General features: G+C 42.5%; 1 pseudogene; it reads left to right on the plus strand.

Annotated features, from left to right (window-relative positions):
- The first annotated feature begins 1,343 nt into the window (after positions 1–1,343).
- LOC115153999 (serine/threonine-protein kinase 32A-like) overlaps positions 1,344–19,472 on the plus strand; it is a 94,442-nt pseudogene continuing 76,313 nt past the window's right edge.

Consider the following 19,472-nt stretch of genomic DNA (forward strand, 5'->3'; position numbering starts at 1 on the left):
AGCTAAAATGTTGACATTAATTTCTAGCCAAGTTTCCCTGAGCGTGGAGGGGTGAACCCTGGGCCCATATCCACACAGCAACTCAGGGTAGGAGTGCTGATCTAGGATCAGGTCCTAACCTGTCCATATAATCTTATTAATTATGATCTACAAGACAAAACTTATCCTAGATCCTAGATCAGCACACATACTCTGAGACACTGGTCTCATGAAAATGGATAGTTTGGACTGAAATCATTTTGGCATTTTCCACCAGTAGAAATAGAGTGTGCACTCACTGTAAGCAAGTCCCTCACCCAGTCAATCCCATGACCTTGGAAAGGACCACACAATTAGGAAGTGGCAGCGCCATGCTATTCCTAACGGTTGCACTTTATGGAGTCATTAGTTAATGCCACCTCAACTCACGGCTTGACAGATATTGGACACCGCACCAAAGCGTTACACAGGGACAACTCTATCTGTCCCAAAGTTGTCCATTCCCACTAGGCACATACTGTTTGAATCAACATTGTTTCCACAACATTTCAATGAAATAAGTTGAACCAACGTGGAATAGACATTGAATTGACGTCTGTGCCCAGTGGGTTCCTATCTCTGCTATAATTAAACTTAAGATGTGAATAAGGTGAAAATGAACATATTATTGTTCATGATAATAATAAGAGCATGTAATCCATCTATGAAGAACATGCAATCCATTAGGCTATGAGTGTAACCTCGTAAGGTTATCTTTAATGATTTGATTATAACGTTGCATAGTCATGGGTGTGCTAGATTTTGGTATGGTATGCTGAATGGGTTGACTGCTCATATCCAATTTATTAATGGTTTATTACAGAATGAAATAATTTATTAATTATGAAGGTATTCACCCCAAAATGTTTTTTAATACAATTTCCACATTTTGAGTCATATGATAATATAATTACTTAACATAAATACTATTCACCTGAGAATAAATGGGCTCATAACAATTATACGGCGAGTGTGAGTAGGCTTGGCTACATTCACGTTGCGAGACGCGCGAGGAGGGACTTCTAGCGCTTCGATCACACCGGCAGCCTCATTTCATTTTGGTACACAATAATTACATTAATTTCCAATGAAACGCTGCGTTTGCCTTGCAGCATTGCGTTTCTGAGACACTTGCAGTGCATTCTGTATGGTGCATACGATGGATTTATCGAACGTATGCGTCAAATTGTATGTGTAGACGGCTTGACAGAAATGGTAGCAGAAGGTGAATGTTGAACTTTTGTTGCACACATATCCAGATGATGCTGCGTACTATTTTACGTAAGCCCTGTCGGTGTGTTCGAAGCGTAAACAGCGTAGCGCCAAGTAGCCTGTAGTCCGTTCGAGATACTGGTGTGTGAAGTCTGAACTGATGTCTGCCTTATTCTGCCGTCTGCTGCTCTCGTTCAACATGTAACAGTTTTCTGTTTCTGCTTTATGATTCAATTATATCCTCAGTGACAACAATAATTTTGAGCGAACATTTTAGAAAATAAGACAACTTTCATTGCACTTAAAAAGATTTTGGCAATCAATCTGCGCATCTTTCCCTGATCGTTTCAGACAGTCCTGTTCGTGGGTCGTGGCAGGTATCCGCATGCGTCGTCCTCAAGCAATTGATGCCGTGAGCTGTTCTCAGATTTTTAAATAGGCTTACCTTTTATATTTTATCTGGACATGTTATTTCTCTCAAAGGCCCGCGGCATTTGAAGGTAGGTTGTGATGGTGTCTGCTTGAATGACTATTCAGCGCATGTTTTCTATTGTATCACTGGATACTAAGCGGAATGCCCTCCATCTACCCCGCTCAAAGTCGGCAATGCGGGTTCATTGTCACTGGAAGTAGTTAGGAATATGTTTTTTAAATTTGACTAGGGTGACCTTATCAAGGATACCATATATGACATTCATATTGGACTGCACAATCACAAATGTTAGTTTGTTTGTAGCCTACCGCTAGGCGACCACTCAAATGCAAATATGAAGTTTGCATTCAGCGTACATCCAGTTGTAATAGAGCGAGTGCAGTCTTTTTTTCTAAATGTCCACGGTACGCTGAATCATACATGGGATGATATTGCAGTAAACTAGAAGACAGGCTTTGTGTTGTGCATACTAAGTCATTTTCACTATGTTCAATTTGAAACGAAATTATCGTTAGAATGACACATATATGGTCAGAAATGGCGGTTTTAATCGGACAGCTTGTTGTACCTGTCTGTATTTGACTCGAGCTACACCGCAGGGATGACATTGAACGGTGCAAGCAAGCTACGTACGTGGGAGTTTATAGTTCTACAGTATGCCCCCTGCCCTGGATGGTATGGGGATGGTTTGTAGAATTTATATTATTTTACACCCTCAAACTATAAATCAAAGAAAGGTGGGAAGAAGCAGAAACCTAATGTTCTCCAATTTCATATTATTCATCAATTTGCTGGCTGCACAGGCGACAAGAGAGATGAGATGGCCCTACTGGAAAAAAAGTTAACTTTTGTATTATCCTTCAGAAAGTAAACAAAACTATTTTGTATTTTGTAGGCGGCAGGTAGCCTAGTGGTTAGAGCTTTGGGCCAGTAACTGAAAGGTTGCTTGATTTAATCCCGAACTGACAATGTATAAATCTGTTGTTCTGCTCCTGAACAAGGCAGTTAACCCACTGTTCCTAGGCTGTCATTATAAATATGAATTTGTTCTTAACTGACTTGCCTAGTTAAATAAAGGTAGTAAATAGTGAGTAATAATCCGATTTTGTAACTAATCAGTTAGGTTAAAAGCTAAAATATTGTAATAAGATACTTTTGATAAACTATATGATTACTTCTTGGATTACTTTTAAATTCAGAAAGGATATTTGCAGAAAAATAATACTTTATGACACCTTTCTGTTTTCTCAATGACATTCAATTTAACATTGAAAAAAAGTTCAAAGTTTAAGTTTTTTCCACCTTAGCAAATCTGACCACAAGTCAGACACCGTTAGGATGACACTCCAAATGCATTTGATGGATCCTTTTTGTCTTCTTCTAATGCCTCTTAAGGGGAAAGTAATCTAAAAGTAACTACTCAGATTATGTTACTAAATTTGGGTAATAGTCTAATAAAGAGCATGAGCTAGTGCACACCCAGAGAAAATGATTTAGTGTGGAGGTGCTGACTAACGGTGAATAAACTGTAAGCTATAAAAACAGAGAGACGCACACTCCATATGTATAACCTCCCATTCATTTATTGGGTAGAAAAACACCAACGTTTCGGCATCATGTGCCTTCTTCAGGGTAATCCAAAAGGTAAATTGATGACAATTTTGGACTAGTAACAGTAATGGATTGCATTAAGAAAGTAACCTACCCAAACCTGTTTACAGATGTAGGATCTTAATTTTATTACTCTTTTGTTGCTGAGAATTTTCCTGCACTGCAGGAAATGCAAACTTGTAATGTATTCAGGGTTTAAAAAGGCTTGTAATGTTTGTAATTTCCACTTTAAAATGTCAGACTTGATTTGCCCTACCGAAAAATGTATCAAACCCTACAAAAGAAATGTCCATTATATATAATCCACATAAGAATTCACATTTCCTGTTGGTGCCGGATTATTTTCATGCTGTAGCAAACTCTCTCAAATTAAGATCCTACATCTGTTCCGTGCACTAAGCATGTACTTACACATTGTGCCGTCAATGTGCCTCACAACTTTCCCATGACCTACTGTAAAAAAAAAAAAATGAACAAGAAAAAAAGGAAGAATCTTACTGAAAGTATTATTTTCTATCCTCATATTTTATGTTATCCTCAAACAAGAATGAGTACTAAACAATAATTAAGCATTTCAGAGAATGTATTTAGCTTGCCTGATTCGTCAGCCAGTTTCCAAGGGATCAACTTCCTTATGGTTATATGAAAGTAGTCTATACTCTTTCGAAGAATTCGGCAAGTTCACAATCAGAAAGAGGATCTCTTGACAATCTCTCCACCCAACACAAGTAGAGCGTTACCATGATGTGTTGTCTCAAACCATATGTGTTTGCTTTTCTCCCATATAGGTTGGGCTCCTGTTGAGGGTGGTCAGAGATAGAGTCACACCACTAGGTGTACTACCGAGAAGAGTGGCCAAGTTCCAATACGCGGCCTGGTGTATCTAGGTAGGGTGGTCCAGCCCAGGCTCCAGGCTATGTCTCCCAGGCTGTGGGAGAGCTATTCCATGCTGAGTTGAAAGGGACCTGCTTGGCTGGGAAATACGGGAACAGACATGGGGCTGGGACAGTCCAACAAGGCTCCTGTCACCGATGACACAGAGGAGAGTGAGTAATGACCAATGACTGTATATGAATGGACAAAGCCATCGATCACATGACACCATTCATTCCTATGTGAAGACTCAATATCGCATTGAAGCCAAATGAAGTCGGTTAAGATGGGGTCTTATGAGACATGACATGCTCATTTTGAGCTACTCCGGGAAGTGACTTTGAAGGCTACCTTAGTGCTGCTCCTACTCATTGAGTAACTAAATTATCCTTATAACTTCTTCTATGTGCGATTTTAAAATAATCTGTTCAAGAAGGACATACACTGAGTGTACAAACATTCCATGACATAGACTGACCAGGTGAATCCAGGTCAAAGCAATGATCCCTTATTGATGTCACATGTTAAATCCACTTCAATCAGCGTAGATGAAGGTGAGGAGACAGGTTAAAGAAGGATTTTAAGCCTTGAGACAGTTGAGACATGGATTGTGTATGTGTGCCATTCAGAGGGTGAATGGGCAAGACAAAATATTTAAGTGTCTTTGAGCGGGGTATAGTAGTAGGTGCCAGACGCACCAGTTTCCCGTGTGAATCAAGAATGGTCCACCACCCAAAAGACATCCAGCCAACTTGACACAACTGTGGGAAGCATTGGAGTCAACATGGGCCAGCATCCCTGTGGAACGCTTTCGGCACCTTGTAGAGTCCATGCCCCGACGAATTGAGGATGTTCTGAGGGCAAAAGGGGGTGCAACTCAATGTTTTGTACACTCAGTGTACACCTGGTGTATTAGAAGGCAATTATTGGTACCTTCAAAACATTCTTTCATTTACATGAAGATTCACCATGAAGATTGCAATTTTTCCATTTACTATGCAGTACCGCAGTCGGCTTTGAACTTCCATGGCTTCAATGAGAGGGGTCAGTCGTTCTCCCTTGGTAATGACCCAGGCCAGGCTGTTATAAAGTGGGCAATGGGGATTATTTGAAATTCATCCTGTTGGATCTGTCTTTGCCTGTATAAGCTTCTCTGAGTGTATTCCAGTAGCCTCTATACCAAAAATGAATATGACAGATTGAACAAACAGATGAAGAAGATAAATAAACAGAATTGTAAGCATCGGTAAAGCCACAGTTACTAACATTATTTCTCAAAGTCTTAAAACCTCTCTCGGGTATGTGGGACGATTTCGTCCCACCTACGTAACAGCTACTGAAATTCCAGTGGCGCGATTTTTGAATCGTTAGAAATACTATTACTTCAATTTCTCAAACATATGACTATTTTGCAGCTATTTAAAGACAAGAATCTCGTTAATCTAACCCCACTGTCCGATTTCAAAAAGGCTTTACAACGAAAGCAAAACATTAGATTATGTCAGCAGAGTGCCCAGCCAGAAAAAATCAGACAGCCATTTTTCAAGCTAGCATATAATGTCACAAAAACCCAAACCACAGCTAAATGCAGCACTAACCTTTGATGATCTTCATCAGATGACACACCTAGGACATTGTGTTATACAATACATGCATGTCTGTTCAATCAAGTTCATATTTATATCAAAAAACAGCTTTTTGCATTAGCATGTGACGTTCAGAAAACGCATAACCCCCGGCAAACTTCCGTTGAATTTACTAACAGTTTGCTAAATTACTCACGATAAACGTTCACAAAAAGCATAACAATTATTTTAAGAATTATAGATACATTACTCCTCTATGCACTCGATATGTCCGATTTTAAAATAGCTTTTCGGATGAAGCACATTTTGCAATAATCTAAGTACATAGCCCGGCATTACAGGGCTAGCTATTTAGATACCCACCCAGGTCAGCATCCACCAAAATCACATTTCCTATAAGAAAAATGTTCTTACCTTGCTTGTTCTTCATCAGAATACACTGCCAGGACTTCTACTTCAATAACAAATGTTGGTTTGGTCCCAAATAATCCATCGTTATATCCAAACAGCGACGTTTTGTTCGTGAGTTCTAGAATGCTTCTTCACGGTCTCGCGCATGGCGCATTGGCGTGTCAAAAATGTCTAAATATTCCATTACCGTACTTCGAAGCATGTCAACCGCTGTTTAAAACCAATTTTTATGCCATTCAACTCGTAGATTAGTGATAATATTCCGACCGGGAGTATGCATTGAGCCTAAACAGCCGAATAAAATTTCTCCTCAGAAGCGACTCATGCACGCGCATCATTCAAAGGTCCTCGGAGCAGCCACTTACAAAAGGCGATAATCTGTTTCAACCTGAGGCTCCCTCGTAAACCTTCAGTTATTTCGCGGGCTCTGAGAGCCTATTGGAGCCCTGGGAATTGTCACGTTACAGCTAAGATCCTTACTTTTCAATAAAAAGATGCAAGACGCACGACTCCTTGTCAGACAGGGTACTTCCTGCTTGAAACCTTGTCAGGTTTTTGCCTGCCATAGGAGTTCTGTTATACTCACAGACACCATTCAAACAGTTTTAGAAAATAATATGCATATTCTAGCTTCTGAGTTGGTGTAGGAGGCAGTTAAAAATGGGAACATATTTTTTCCAAAATTCTCAATACTGCCCCCTACCCCAAACAGGGGTAGGGGGCATCAATTATACTCTAGGTATGCAGACATTGTGTCATAGAGATCCTATAGTATAATTCCTATAATATAGTGTTCTACATGGAATTATGTGCAATGTGTTGGGCTTACACACTGAGTGTACAAAACATTAGGAAAACCTTCCTAATATTGAGTTGCACCCATTTTGCTTTCAGAACAGCCTCAATTAGTCAGGGCATGGACTATACAAGGTGTTGAAAACATTTCACAAGGATGCTGGCCCGTGTTGACTCCAATGTTTCCCACAGTTGTGTCAAGTTGGATGGATGTCCTTTGGGGGGTGGACCATTCTTGGTACACATGGGAAACTGTTGAGCGTGAAAAACCCAGCAGCGTTGCAGTTCTTGACACAAACCGGTACACCTGGCACCTACTACCATACCCCAATCAAAGGCACTTAAATCTTTTGTCTTGCCCATTCATCCTTTGAATGGCAAACATGCACAATCCATGTCTCAAATATCTCAAGGCTTAAAAATTGTTATTTAAGATGTTTCCTCCCCTTCATCTACACTGATTGCAGTGGATTTAACAAGTGACATCAATAAGGGATCATCACTTTCACCTGGATTCAACTGATCAGTCTATGTCATGGAAAGAACAGGTGTTCTTAATGTTTTGTATGCTCAGTGTATACTAGCTACTGTAAGTGGAATTCAACATCTTTGAATATCCTCTAGATTAATTGAATTCACCGTGGCTAAACCCCAATGAGTCTACAGAGTTAGAGTACATAAGCTATTCAAGGTCTCTCACTGGGTCCCTCTTTAATTAAAGCCATTATGTTTTTCTCTATATCTGACATAATGGAGTATATGTCCTCTGAGGGTGTTTTACATTTTGTGATGATGTACGGTTTCTACAGCTAACCTTCTTCACTCCCTAGAATATAGTTACTGTCACAGTATAGACTAGAGAAGAGATTCATCGATGGACTAACAAGTTCTGTAAATGTTCATCTCTATCATATTAATGAAGGTGACAGAGCATAAGCATAGGATTCTTTATTGCACAGGATGAGGACAGGATCTTGGTAATGGCTGGAGTGGAATCAGTGGAATGGTATCAAACACATGGTTTCTATGTGTTTGATGATTCCATTCGCTCTGTTCCAGCCATTATTATGAGCCGTCCTCCCCTCAGCAGCCTCAACTGATTTATTGGTAGGTCAGCTTTGACAGACAGACAGACAGACAGACAGACAGACAGACAGACAGGCAGGCAGGCAGGCAGGCAGGCAGGCAGGCAGGCAGGCAGGCAGGCAGGCAGACAGACAGACAGGCAGGCAGGCAGGCAGGCAGGCAGACAGACAGACAGACAGACAGGCAGGCAGGCAGGCAGACAGGCAGGCAGACAGACAGACAGACAGACAGACAGACAGACAGACAGACAGAGTGTACTATCTCTACAATTGAATATTTTCTAGAACGTACACTTTGGACATGGTTTGCTGTGACTCGAGCCACATAGTTATCTTATGCCGTTTCCAGAGTAATGGTCATGCATTTATTTCAACGTTTTCTTTCCTGTTATTTGAGCTTCTGCCATCGATCGACTTGTTAGAAAGGAAAAGTTACCCATTATGAACAAGTCATCACCTCAGAAATAAAAGTAATATCGGACTCAGAATCGTACTTGGGAGGTCAAAATAACTGGAGTGCTCCTTGAAATTGTTGTTATGTCTTTGACATTGCAGTTGTGTGTTCATTTTTCCAATGACACACATTTACTGCCTGGACACCTGGGATTGGTGTTGGCCAGAAAAATGACAGGGATAATGAGAGAGCCAGAGAGACAGAGAGACAGAGAGACAGAGAGACAGAGAGACAGATTTAGTACATCAACAGCACTGAGTGCGTTATGAGACTATTAAGAATGGGAACAAAGTGTTCCTGTTTACAGCAAACACACATTCAGTTAGTGATCACAACAATAAAGAAGTAAATTACTGGACGTGATTATTTATTGACTCATGCTGGGGTAATCTTAAAAACATCACTCGATAGTAGAGATGTGGTAATAATGGTTGAATATAACCGCAGCTGTCTGGGACTGATGATGTTGCTGTCGATGATGTCATGTAATACCTGGGACATTGATTGGTGGATTCAATGTGACATTGATTGTTGGATTTAAAAAATTATTGCTCAGTTGGCTATTGTCCCTGGAACAAGAATCATGTCATGTGTATTACGTATTACAGGTAGGACATGACTTTGTCCTGTTAACCATCATGCTAAACCTCTTCCCTGTCCTCCCTCCCTCCCTCCCTCCCTCCCTCCCCAACCTAGCTGTCTGTTTGTCCTCCCTCCCTCCCTCCCTCCCTCCCTCCCTCCCCCCCTGTCTGTCTGTCTGTCCTGTTGTCCTGTCTGTCCTGTCTGTCTGTCTGTCCTGTCTGTTTGTCCTCCCTCCCTCCCTGTCTGTCTGTCCTGTCTGTTTGTCCTCCCTCCCTCCCTGTCTGTCTGTCCGTCCGTCCGTCCGTCCGTCTGTCCGTCTGTCCCCTGGACATGCCTGTTTGGTGATCATGCTTTATTCACGCTCCGGCTGACCGGGACCCATGGGTTCTGTTTCAGTCGCCACAGCAACCACATTACTTCCTCAGACATGGCTGCTCGGCAGCGTACGTGAGGCTCCGCTATAGCCTCACTTACATCAGAGAGAGAGAGAGAGAGAGAGAGAGAGAGAGAGAGTGAGTGAGTGAGTGAGTGAGTGAGTGAGTGAGTGAGTGAGTGAGTGAGTGAGTGAGTGAGTGAGTGAGTGAGTGAGTGAGTGAGTGAGTGAGAGAGAGAGAGAGAGAGAGAGAGAGACAGACAGACAGACAGACAGACAGACAGACAGACAGACAGACAGACAGACAGCGATATAGACAGACAGACAGACAGACAGACAGACAGACAGACAGACAGACAGACAGACAGACAGACAGACAGACAGACAGACAGACAGCGATATAGACAGACAGACAGACAGCGATATAGACAGAGAGACAGAGTAACTAACTGACACTGCAGCCTTTTTGCACCTAACGTGACTGCTCTGCTGTCTCCTCCTAGTCAGACCACAGCTGTCCTACCCTAAGCCCCCATCACAACCAGTTAGGCTCAGAGCCTGAAGCCAGGGATATTATGATATATCCACTCCAGAGAGGAAGCCCCATGTGCTTCTTTAATAGCAGGGCTGGTAAACAGTGAAGCACAACTAGCGGAGAGGGGAAGTGCCACTGATACATGACTAACAGAACATATAATTAAGTGTCACATCCAATCCAGCTGCTCTAACGGGATGTGGGGTGTTGCTGCTCGTGGGGGGGTACACCGGCCAGGTCACATGAAGGGGGACAGAGAGTGAGAGAGTGGGCGGCAGCTGCACGGCACCCTGGGAGATGGTGGAAAGAGAGGGATAACCTTCTGTCCCTGTTACCATGGCTGGGAAAATAGGCCACAACTGTCTCCAATTGGAGAGAGTGTAATCAGTGTACGTGTGGTGAGGAGAAATTTAAGGCTCATTGCAGGAAAGTGCTGAAAGTCAACGGAAATGTTTCTTTTGTTCAGTGGAAAACATGCAACTTCTTTACATTTTTTTGTAAAAGCGTGTTGTCTTCTGGGCTATAATGTAAACTGCCTCTAGTTTCTCTCCCCAAGTTAATTTTCTATCAAGGGGGCAGTCTGTCTGCACCTGATTGTGGCATTATTATAATGAGCTAAATGAAACAGCTGACTTCCTGTTTAGAACCTTTTACATATTAGTCTATAAGGCTACCTCACAGGCTTTTATAAAGGACACTGACTGTAAATTAATTTGAATGTCTTTTCATTGGCATTTGATATTCTCATACCTACTTTATTCATTATTCATAAGCAAGATAGTGATTTAATGTGATGCTGTTTCCCTGATATGGAAATGAGCAGATGCTCCTCTTTTTCCACAGTTCATTTCGATCACTTCCAAATCTTAAGGGCTATCGGGAAAGGAAGTTTCGGGAAGGTAAGTCTGTTTTAGTAAACTGCTGAGTCAAGGAGCAGCTACCTACTAAGTGACTGTCTTATCATTCACACACACACACACACACACACCATTTAGTTTCAGGACAGAATTTAGCCCTAGCATCTCAGATAAGTCTAATTAAAGTGCATGGTTGATGTTCAGTAATTGGATTTGATCAGAGCTCTCTTGATGAACTGTGCCAGTGATCTAGACCAGTGGTTCCAAACCAGGGGTACTAGGACACCTGGGGGTAGGTGAGAAGACTCATGAGACCATTGGCTGACTGGTAAAATACACGAGGGGGTACTTCAGGGGTACTCTGGACAGAGCAGCATTCAGTTGGTGGTACAGTAATCGAAAAAGGTTGTGAACCACTGGTCTAATCACTCACTTAGATCACTTTAATCACTTCCTTATTGACTTGAAAGTACATGTACAGTAAACCACCAGCACAAATGATTAGAGCAATTCATCTGTATCAGTCCTGGTGAATGGTTAGTCTGTTGCAGGTTGTATTGAAGCTACTATTATGGTTGGCTAAATGCCTATTATTATGTAACTAGATATCTACACATTAAATCATCTATTTTTTTTGTCTTGACAAGGGGAACCTAGGTTTCCATCCAATTGGCGACAGATTTTAATGTAAATATTCAAAAATGTCCACAAAAACAATATGCACATTTTCCCACCAGAGATGTGTTTCCATCAAATTGACTTGTGGATAAAAGGCTGTGAGTGATGACGTAGTGCACATAGAAAGTACTTTTGCGGTTAAATTCCCATGTACCAAATAAAAAAATACAAGTTCATTGGGTTTCCATCACAATTTCAACTCTACAGATGGTTTTGTCACAAAAATGTCCCCACTCTGAACTTGGAACGTGCGCTCTGGCCAACAGCTCGCAGAAACAGTAGGCTAGCCTACATTAGATTATTATGGATAAGTGCAAGATTGTTTTTATTCATTAAACGGTAGCCAAGCAGCCGATCATCATGTCACCAGACCCTGGATATTTATTGTCACCTTGCACATTCACCAGCCTGTGAAGTTCATCATCATTTCATTCATCTGTCGCCTAATAAACGACATGGTTTCCCCAGTGGTAGTGGGAGGTCCACACAACATATCATCACATGACTCCAAGTTCACTTAGATATGATGGTTATTATATCAATATTTACCAATAAAAGTATTCCACCGCCATTTATCAATTAATTAATGTTACAAACACAAAAAGATCCCACCATGTCGAACAAACAAATTGTCCATCGACAATTATGAATTTGTACCGACATTTCATGTTGTGATTTTTTTCATGTGTCAGGTAATTCATGCGCATAGTTAACAGTTGCAATAGAACAGTTGTGTTCAACTTTCACAGTCTGTGGATGCGCTTTCTTCCAGCTTGTGTTTACATATAAGTAAAACAACACTGCAATGGTCAGTAAGAAACACATTCAGTAAACTCAGTTGATAGCATGATGAATGCACAGCTATTGTCTGTTCTCTCTAGGTGTGCATTGTGCAGAAAAAGGACACAAAGAAAATGTACGCCATGAAGTACATGAACAAACTGAAGTGTGTGGAACGGAACGAGGTCCGCAATGTCTTCAAGGAGATGCAGATCATGCGGATCCTCGAGCATCCCTTCCTTGTCAACTTCTGGTAAGTCTGTGTGTGTGTGCGTGTGCGTGTGTGTGTGTGTGTGTGTGTTTGTGAAAGAAAATAGGAATTGTCAGGAACAAGTGTTATGAGGATATTGTGGTAAATCGTTTGTAGCGAGAGGACTCTCACCTTGGAAATGGCAAAAGCTTGAATGCGCTCGCCAATCTCACATCTATACGTGTTTGCCCAGCCAAGACATTAACATATAGAATGAGGAGGATACACAATACAATGAAGTAGAACAAAACCTCAGACTATCTCTATTTGCCTTTGAAAATCCTGTGGGTAGTGCCTTGTGTAGGCTTATTGAAGTAAGTACATTGTAAAGGTATATTGACGTTAGTCATCAAAAAACATCTTGTCTTTACGTTGGTTGATCTCTCACTATGAATCACCATGAATCACTATTAATCATTCACTGCACATTTATGACCAGTTGAATGTTTTAACAGCTCCATTCTTTCCACATATTTGCCTTGAGATAGGCTCATAAAACCAGTGAGTATCGACCCCTAAAAAGGAGCTGATGACCACTAAAGCTCCTGAGTGTCTTTGGCACTCGATACAGCTCTTATCACCTTGGATAAGTTAGCGTCTAAAAGGAAAAGCACTGACTTGAGACCAGCCGCTAAACTAGCTGTGTGTGGACTCGGATGAGAGAAGAGGCTAGTGGAGTGGAGGACTGAGGGACTGACAAGTGTGGCTAAAGAAGAAGAATAACTGCCATGCTTCCTGTAGTCCAGTTTGGGATTCAACCATTCAATGGCTCGAATGGCTGCTAATCTACATTCTTTTTAAAATTGTTCCTCCCTTAGTTTCCCATGCTGTGGTAATTAGTTCAGATGACTCTGATATTTTGGGCTCGTCCTGTTGTAAAAACACAGACGTGGTTATTTGGGAGTTTGCTGTTAACAGTAATGTGAAATAGTTTAGACTCGTTCCTAATTTGACATTAAAGAACTCCAGGTATTTTCTGCCTCTCTCTCTCTCTCTCTCTCTCTCTCTCTCTCTGACTGTCTCTCTCTCTCTCTCTCTCTCTCTCTCTGTCTCTCTCTCTCTCTCTCTCTCTCTCTCTGTCTCTCATTCTCTCTCCTCTGTTTGGAAATTTCTTCATTATTGCAGGCAGCATCGGCAGCTGGCAGGGACTCACTATCTATGACTGAATCTTTTATTTACTATTTGGAGGATAATAAGCAGAAACGTTCAGCGGTGGGGCCTGTAGTAGAAGAATGGAGCCGTCTGACAAACAAACGATGCTTGCTGTGTGGGACAACAAATCCAATAAAAAAACAGGCAGGAAGAAGGTCATGCTTTTGGCAGGGTCTTTAAACGCTTGGAGCGAGCTAGTGGAAGATGTCCCTGTAAGATGTGCTTAGGTCAGCTCAGCTGCCCAGTTGGTCAAGTTATGATTGTCCTGAGTGAAGAGCTCAAGGTCATGTCATAGTGTGGGAGATTACCTGCTGCACTCGCAGAGCAATCAGGCGACACGACAGCCAGCCTCCCCCCTCTCCTCCTTTCCCCCTCTCCTCCTGCCCTGCCCCCCTCCTTGCAGTCACTGCAGTTGTGACTGGCTCTTAGATGAGGTGTTTGTATATGCCGGCCACTCAGCATAGCAACAACAAAGACTCGTCTCCTGAATGACAGAGCAATTAGAAATCTATGAATGTGCCATCTGGTGTGTGCGTGCATGAGAAAGTAGTCCTGTAGCCCTGTCTGTAGTCCTGTCTACTCTATGTCTGTAGTCCTGTCTGTAGTCCTGTAGCCCTGTCTGTAGTCCTGTAGTCATGTCTGTAGTCCTGTCTGTGGTACAGTAGTCCTGTCTGTAGTTCTGTAGCCCTGTCTGTAGTCCTGTCTGTAGTTCTGTAGCCCTGTCTGTAGTCCTGTCTGTAGTTCTGTAGCCCTGTCTGTAGTCCTGTCTGTAGTTCTGTAGCCCTGTCTGTAGTCCTGTAGTCATGTCTTCTCTCTGTCTATAGTCCTGTAATCCTGTCTGTAGTCCTGTAGCCCTGTCTGTAGTCCTGTCTGTAGTCATGTAGTCCTGTCTGTAGTCCTGTCGGTAGTCCTGTAGTCATGTCTTCTCTCTGTCTATACTCCTGTAATCCTGTCTGTAGTCCTGTAGCCCTGTCTGTAGTCCTGTCTACTCTATGTCTGTAGTCCTCTAGTCCTGTAGTCCTGTCTGTAGTCCTGTAGCCCTGTCTGTAGTTCTGTAGCCCTGTCTGTAGTCCTGTAGTCATGTCTTCTCTCTGTCTATAGTCCTGTAATCCTGTCTGTAGTCCTGTAGCCCTGTCTGTAGTCCTGTCTACTCTATGTCTGTAGTCCTCTAGTCCTGTAGTCCTGTCTGTAGTTCTGTAGCCCTGTAGTCCTGTCTACGCTCTGTCTGTAGTCATGTATGTAGTCCAGTAGTCATGTCTGTGGTCCTGTAGTCCTGTCTAGTCTCATTCTGTAATCATGTAGTCCTGTCTGTAGTCCTGTCTGTTGTCCAGTAGTCCTGTCTACTCACTGTCTGTAGTCCTATAGTCCGGTCTGTAGTCCTGTGGTCCTGTCTATAGTCCTGTGGTCCTGTCTATAGTCATGTAGCCCTGTAGTCCTGTCTACTCTCTGGAGTCCTGTCTACTCTCTGTCTGTAGTCATGTCTGTAGTCATGTCTGTGGTCCTGTCTGTTGTCCAGTAGTCCTGTCTACTCTCTGTCTGGAGTCCTGTTGTCCTGTCTTTAGTCCTGTCTACTCTCTGTCTGTAGTCATGTCTGTAGTCCTGTCTGTAGTCCTGTCTGTAGTCCTGTAGTCATGTATGTAGTCCTGTCTACTCTGTCTGTAATCATGTAGCCCTGTAGTCCTGTCTACTCTCAGTCTGTAGTCCTGTAATCCTGTTTGTAGTCCTGTAGTCATGTCTACTCTATTTCTGTAGTCATGTAGTCTTGTCTGTAGTCCTGTCGGTAGTCCTGTCTGTAGTTCTGTAGTCCTGTCTACTCTCTGTCTGTAGTCTTGTAGTCCTGTCTGTAGTCATGTAGCCCTGTAGTCCTGTCTACTCTCAGTCTGTAGTCCTGTAGTCCTGTTTGTAGTCCTGTAGTCATGTCTACTCTATTTCTGTAGTCACGTAGTCTTATCTGTAGTCCTGTCTGTAGTCCTGTCTACTCTGTCTGTAGTCTTATAGTCCTGTATGTAGTCCTGGGTACAGTCTGAATGCAGCCCTGTAGTCTTGTCTGTAGTCCTGTCTGTAGTCCTGTAGTCCTGTGTGTAGTCCTGGGTACAGTCTGAATGCAGCCCTGTAGTCTTGTCTGTAGTCCTGTCTGTAGTCCTGTAGTCCTGTGTGTAGTCCTGGGTACAGTCTGAATGCAGCCCTGTATTCCTGTCTGTTGTCCTGTCTGTAGTCATGTCTGTAGTCCTGTCTGTAGTCATGGGTAGAGTCTGAATGCAGCCCTGTATTCCTGTCTGTAGTCCTGTCTGTAGCCCTGCAGTCATGAATGTAGTCATGTCTGTAGTCCTGTCTGTAGTCCTGTCTGTAGTCATGTAGTCCTGTCTGTAGTCATGGGTACAGTCTGAATGTAGCCCTGTATTCCTGTCTGTAGTCCTGTCTGTAGTCCTGTAGTCATGTCTGTAGTCCTGTAGTCATGTCTGTAGTCCTGTCTGTAGTCATGTCTGTAGTCCTGTAGTCATGTCTGTAGTCCTGTCTGTAGTCCTGTCTGTAGTCATGTAGTCCTGTCTGTAGTCATGGGTACTGTCCGAATGTAGCCCTGTATTCCTGTCTGTAGTCCTGTAGTCATGTCTGTAGTCCTGTAGTCATGTCTGTAGTCCTGTAGTCATGTCTGTAGTCCTGTAGTCATGTATGTAATCCTGGGTACAGTCTGAATGTAGCCCTGGTTTCCTGTATGTAGTCCTGTAGTCATGTCTGTAGTCCTGTAGTCATGTCTGTAGTCCTGTAGTCATGTATGTAGTCCTGTAGTCATGTCTGTAGTTATGTCTGTAGTCCTGTCTGTGGTCCTGTAGTCATGTATTTAGTCTTGTCTCTATTCCTGTCTGTAGTCCTGTAGTCATATATTTTATTCCACAGAGAATGAATAGAAGTCTATTCTCCAATAAGCAGTACCATGTCTACCATTACTACTACACCAAGACAGTACTAAGCTTATGATACTGGCGCTGTATTGATGTGCCCTTGTGGCACTTACTGCCAATTTGTAAGGGGAGCCCTTTCTGGCAGTGCCCTGTTACAGACATGTTGCGTCCCAAATGGTACCCTAATCCCTACATAATGCACTACTTTTGACCAGAACCCTATGGGCCCCACCTGGCAATCCTCACACTGTGTCAAGGTGAGAAGTAGACACAGACAGACAGACAGACAGACAGACAGACAGACAGACAGGCAGGCAGGCAGGCAGGCAGGCAGGCAGGCAGGCAGGCAGGCAGGCAGGCAGGCAGGCAGGCAGGCAGGCAGGCAGGCAGGCAGACAGACAGACAGACAGACAGACAGACAGACAGACAGACAGACAGACAGACAGACAGACAGACAGACTGTGTCCGACTCAGCAGCACAGCACTCACTTTTATATTTGTATTTGTATGTGTATTTGTTAGGGATCCCCAATAGTTCCTGCCAAGGCAGCAGCTACTCTTCCTGGGGTTTATTATGGATCCCCAATAGTTCCTGCCAAGGCAGCAGCTACTCTTCCTGGGGTCCAAACACATTAAGGCACTTACGTGACACATAAAACAAAAGATAAAACAGTACATCATATAACATTATTACAATGTACATGTGTGTAGAGTACGTGTGCTAGAGTGTGCGTGTGTATGCGTGTATCTGTACCTGTGTGTGCCTCTTCACAGTCTCTAGTGTTCCATAAGATGTTTTTTATCTGCTTTTTAAATCTGATTCTACTGCTTGCATCCATTTTTTAAATTTAACTAGGCACGTCAGTTAAGAAGAAATTGTTATTTACAATGACCGCCTACCCCGGCAAAACCCTAATGGTGAGGGCCATTGGTGAGCTGCCCTATGGGAGATAAAACAGTACAGTTACCTGATGTGGAATAGAGTTCCACATAGTCATGGCTCTATGTAGTACTGTGTGCCTCCCATATTCTGTTCTGGACTTGGGGACTGTGAAGAGACCTCTGGTGACACTAAACAATACATTAATTGCACTATAACGGTGAGTCCCAACACCTTACCACTGCTACACCTGGCTATCAGCGGAGCCTTGTCTGGCAGCGAGACAGTTCATTCAGCCTCATTTACTGCCTTTAAAAAAAATCGATGATATGGCTGACTTGCTTAAACAAATGTGGTTTCTAATGACAATTAAGATGTACAAACTATGGCATAAGGGAACGACGAGCGGAAATGAGGCAGAACCGTAGGATAAATAACGGGGCCATATCAGCAGACAATGAAAGCTCTTACACTATTTGATGATGACATTTCTCTAAAACAGCCTACAGAAAATACATTAGTTTGGACTCACCTTGTGCTGTGCTCACTTCCTTCCAAACCACTCATTGTTGAATTTTCGATTTCAAACTTGTAATGTTTATGTCCAATGGCTGATGAGCACCGATATGTTTTATCTATAATTTCTCTTCATTATTTACCTTCATATGACAAGGATTGAAAAGGATTTACCAGTCGACTTGATTCATGATGATGACTGCTAGCTACTATTTTGAAAGTATAATGTTGACATGATCAGTCCAATCAAAGCTGCTGTACATATCACGTGATTTAACGTCATTTTATCTGTGGCCAATGACCTTGAGCCTTCTTGGATGGGCACTTCTAATGTAACTCTATGGCAGCACCCAAAGGGCTCTAATTGTTGAGGTCTCCCCTTAGACTTTGCAGTGACGTAGTTTCCCCATGAGTGACAGAACACTGAGCCAATCACGACGCAACGTTCCATATTTTCTGCTGACTTGCCCTGCCACTACAGAAAGCACTGAGCTAGGCTGAAACACCTGCATTTTGGAGCTGCCTTACTCAAGAAAACAAAAAAGAGACCATGTTTGAATAAGCTTAATTAACTCAATTATATATATATTTTTTTTTTTACATTGTTAGCAAACTGATATGTGCCTTGTATTAATGCCAAAATAACATGCAACCCCCCCCTTCATGTTTTATTTATTTATTTATTTATTATGTTTTTGCTAAAAATGTTGGGCTCAAAAGCCCCACCTGCCCTGAATGACGGGTCGCCACTGCACTGAAGTCTAACAAACCACAGTCTTTTTATCATCACTTTCTCTCAGCCAATCATCAGTCATTAATGTAAGTGCTTGTTGAATGTCCTTCCCTATAAGCATGCTGAAAGTCTGTTGTCAATTTGTTTACTGTAAAATAGTATTGAATCTGGTCAAACACCATTTTTTCCAAAAGTTTACTAAGGGTTGGTAACAGGCTGATTGGTTGGCTATTTGAGCCAGTAAACTTTGCCAAGACCAGCATGTATTTTTACTATGGATGACACAGAAGTAGCCTACTCAGAGATGGACAGGCCTTTTTGGTCCTGTATGGCTCAGTTGGTAGAGAATGGCGCTTGTAACGCCAAGATCGCAGGTTCGATTCCTGGGCCACCCATAAAATACAAGCCTACATGACTGTAAGTCACTTCAGATAAAAGTCTCTACTAAATGGCATATATTGTTATTATCATTAAGCTGGCAGAGCTGGGTTAACTCCTGAGCTGTTGCAGTCACTGAAACTGTCTGGAGCAGAGACACTGATAGAAGGGATGTTGTTAATGAAGGTGAATTTTCTCTCTCACTGCACTGCACATCCTGTGGTGAGCATCACAAGTCAGGAATTCCTTCATTGAATCCACAATAAAGATGAACGACGTGTTGAAGTGAATAAAGTGTGTAGCCGACAATGCTCATTGGCATCAGTGAAGTAGTGAAGTGTCTTGCGTGTTTTATTCAACATGCTTATTTTGTAGTTGTC

Source organism: Salmo trutta, chromosome 19, assembly GCF_901001165.1.
Source record: "Salmo trutta chromosome 19, fSalTru1.1, whole genome shotgun sequence".
Lineage (NCBI taxonomy): Eukaryota > Metazoa > Chordata > Actinopteri > Salmoniformes > Salmonidae > Salmo > Salmo trutta.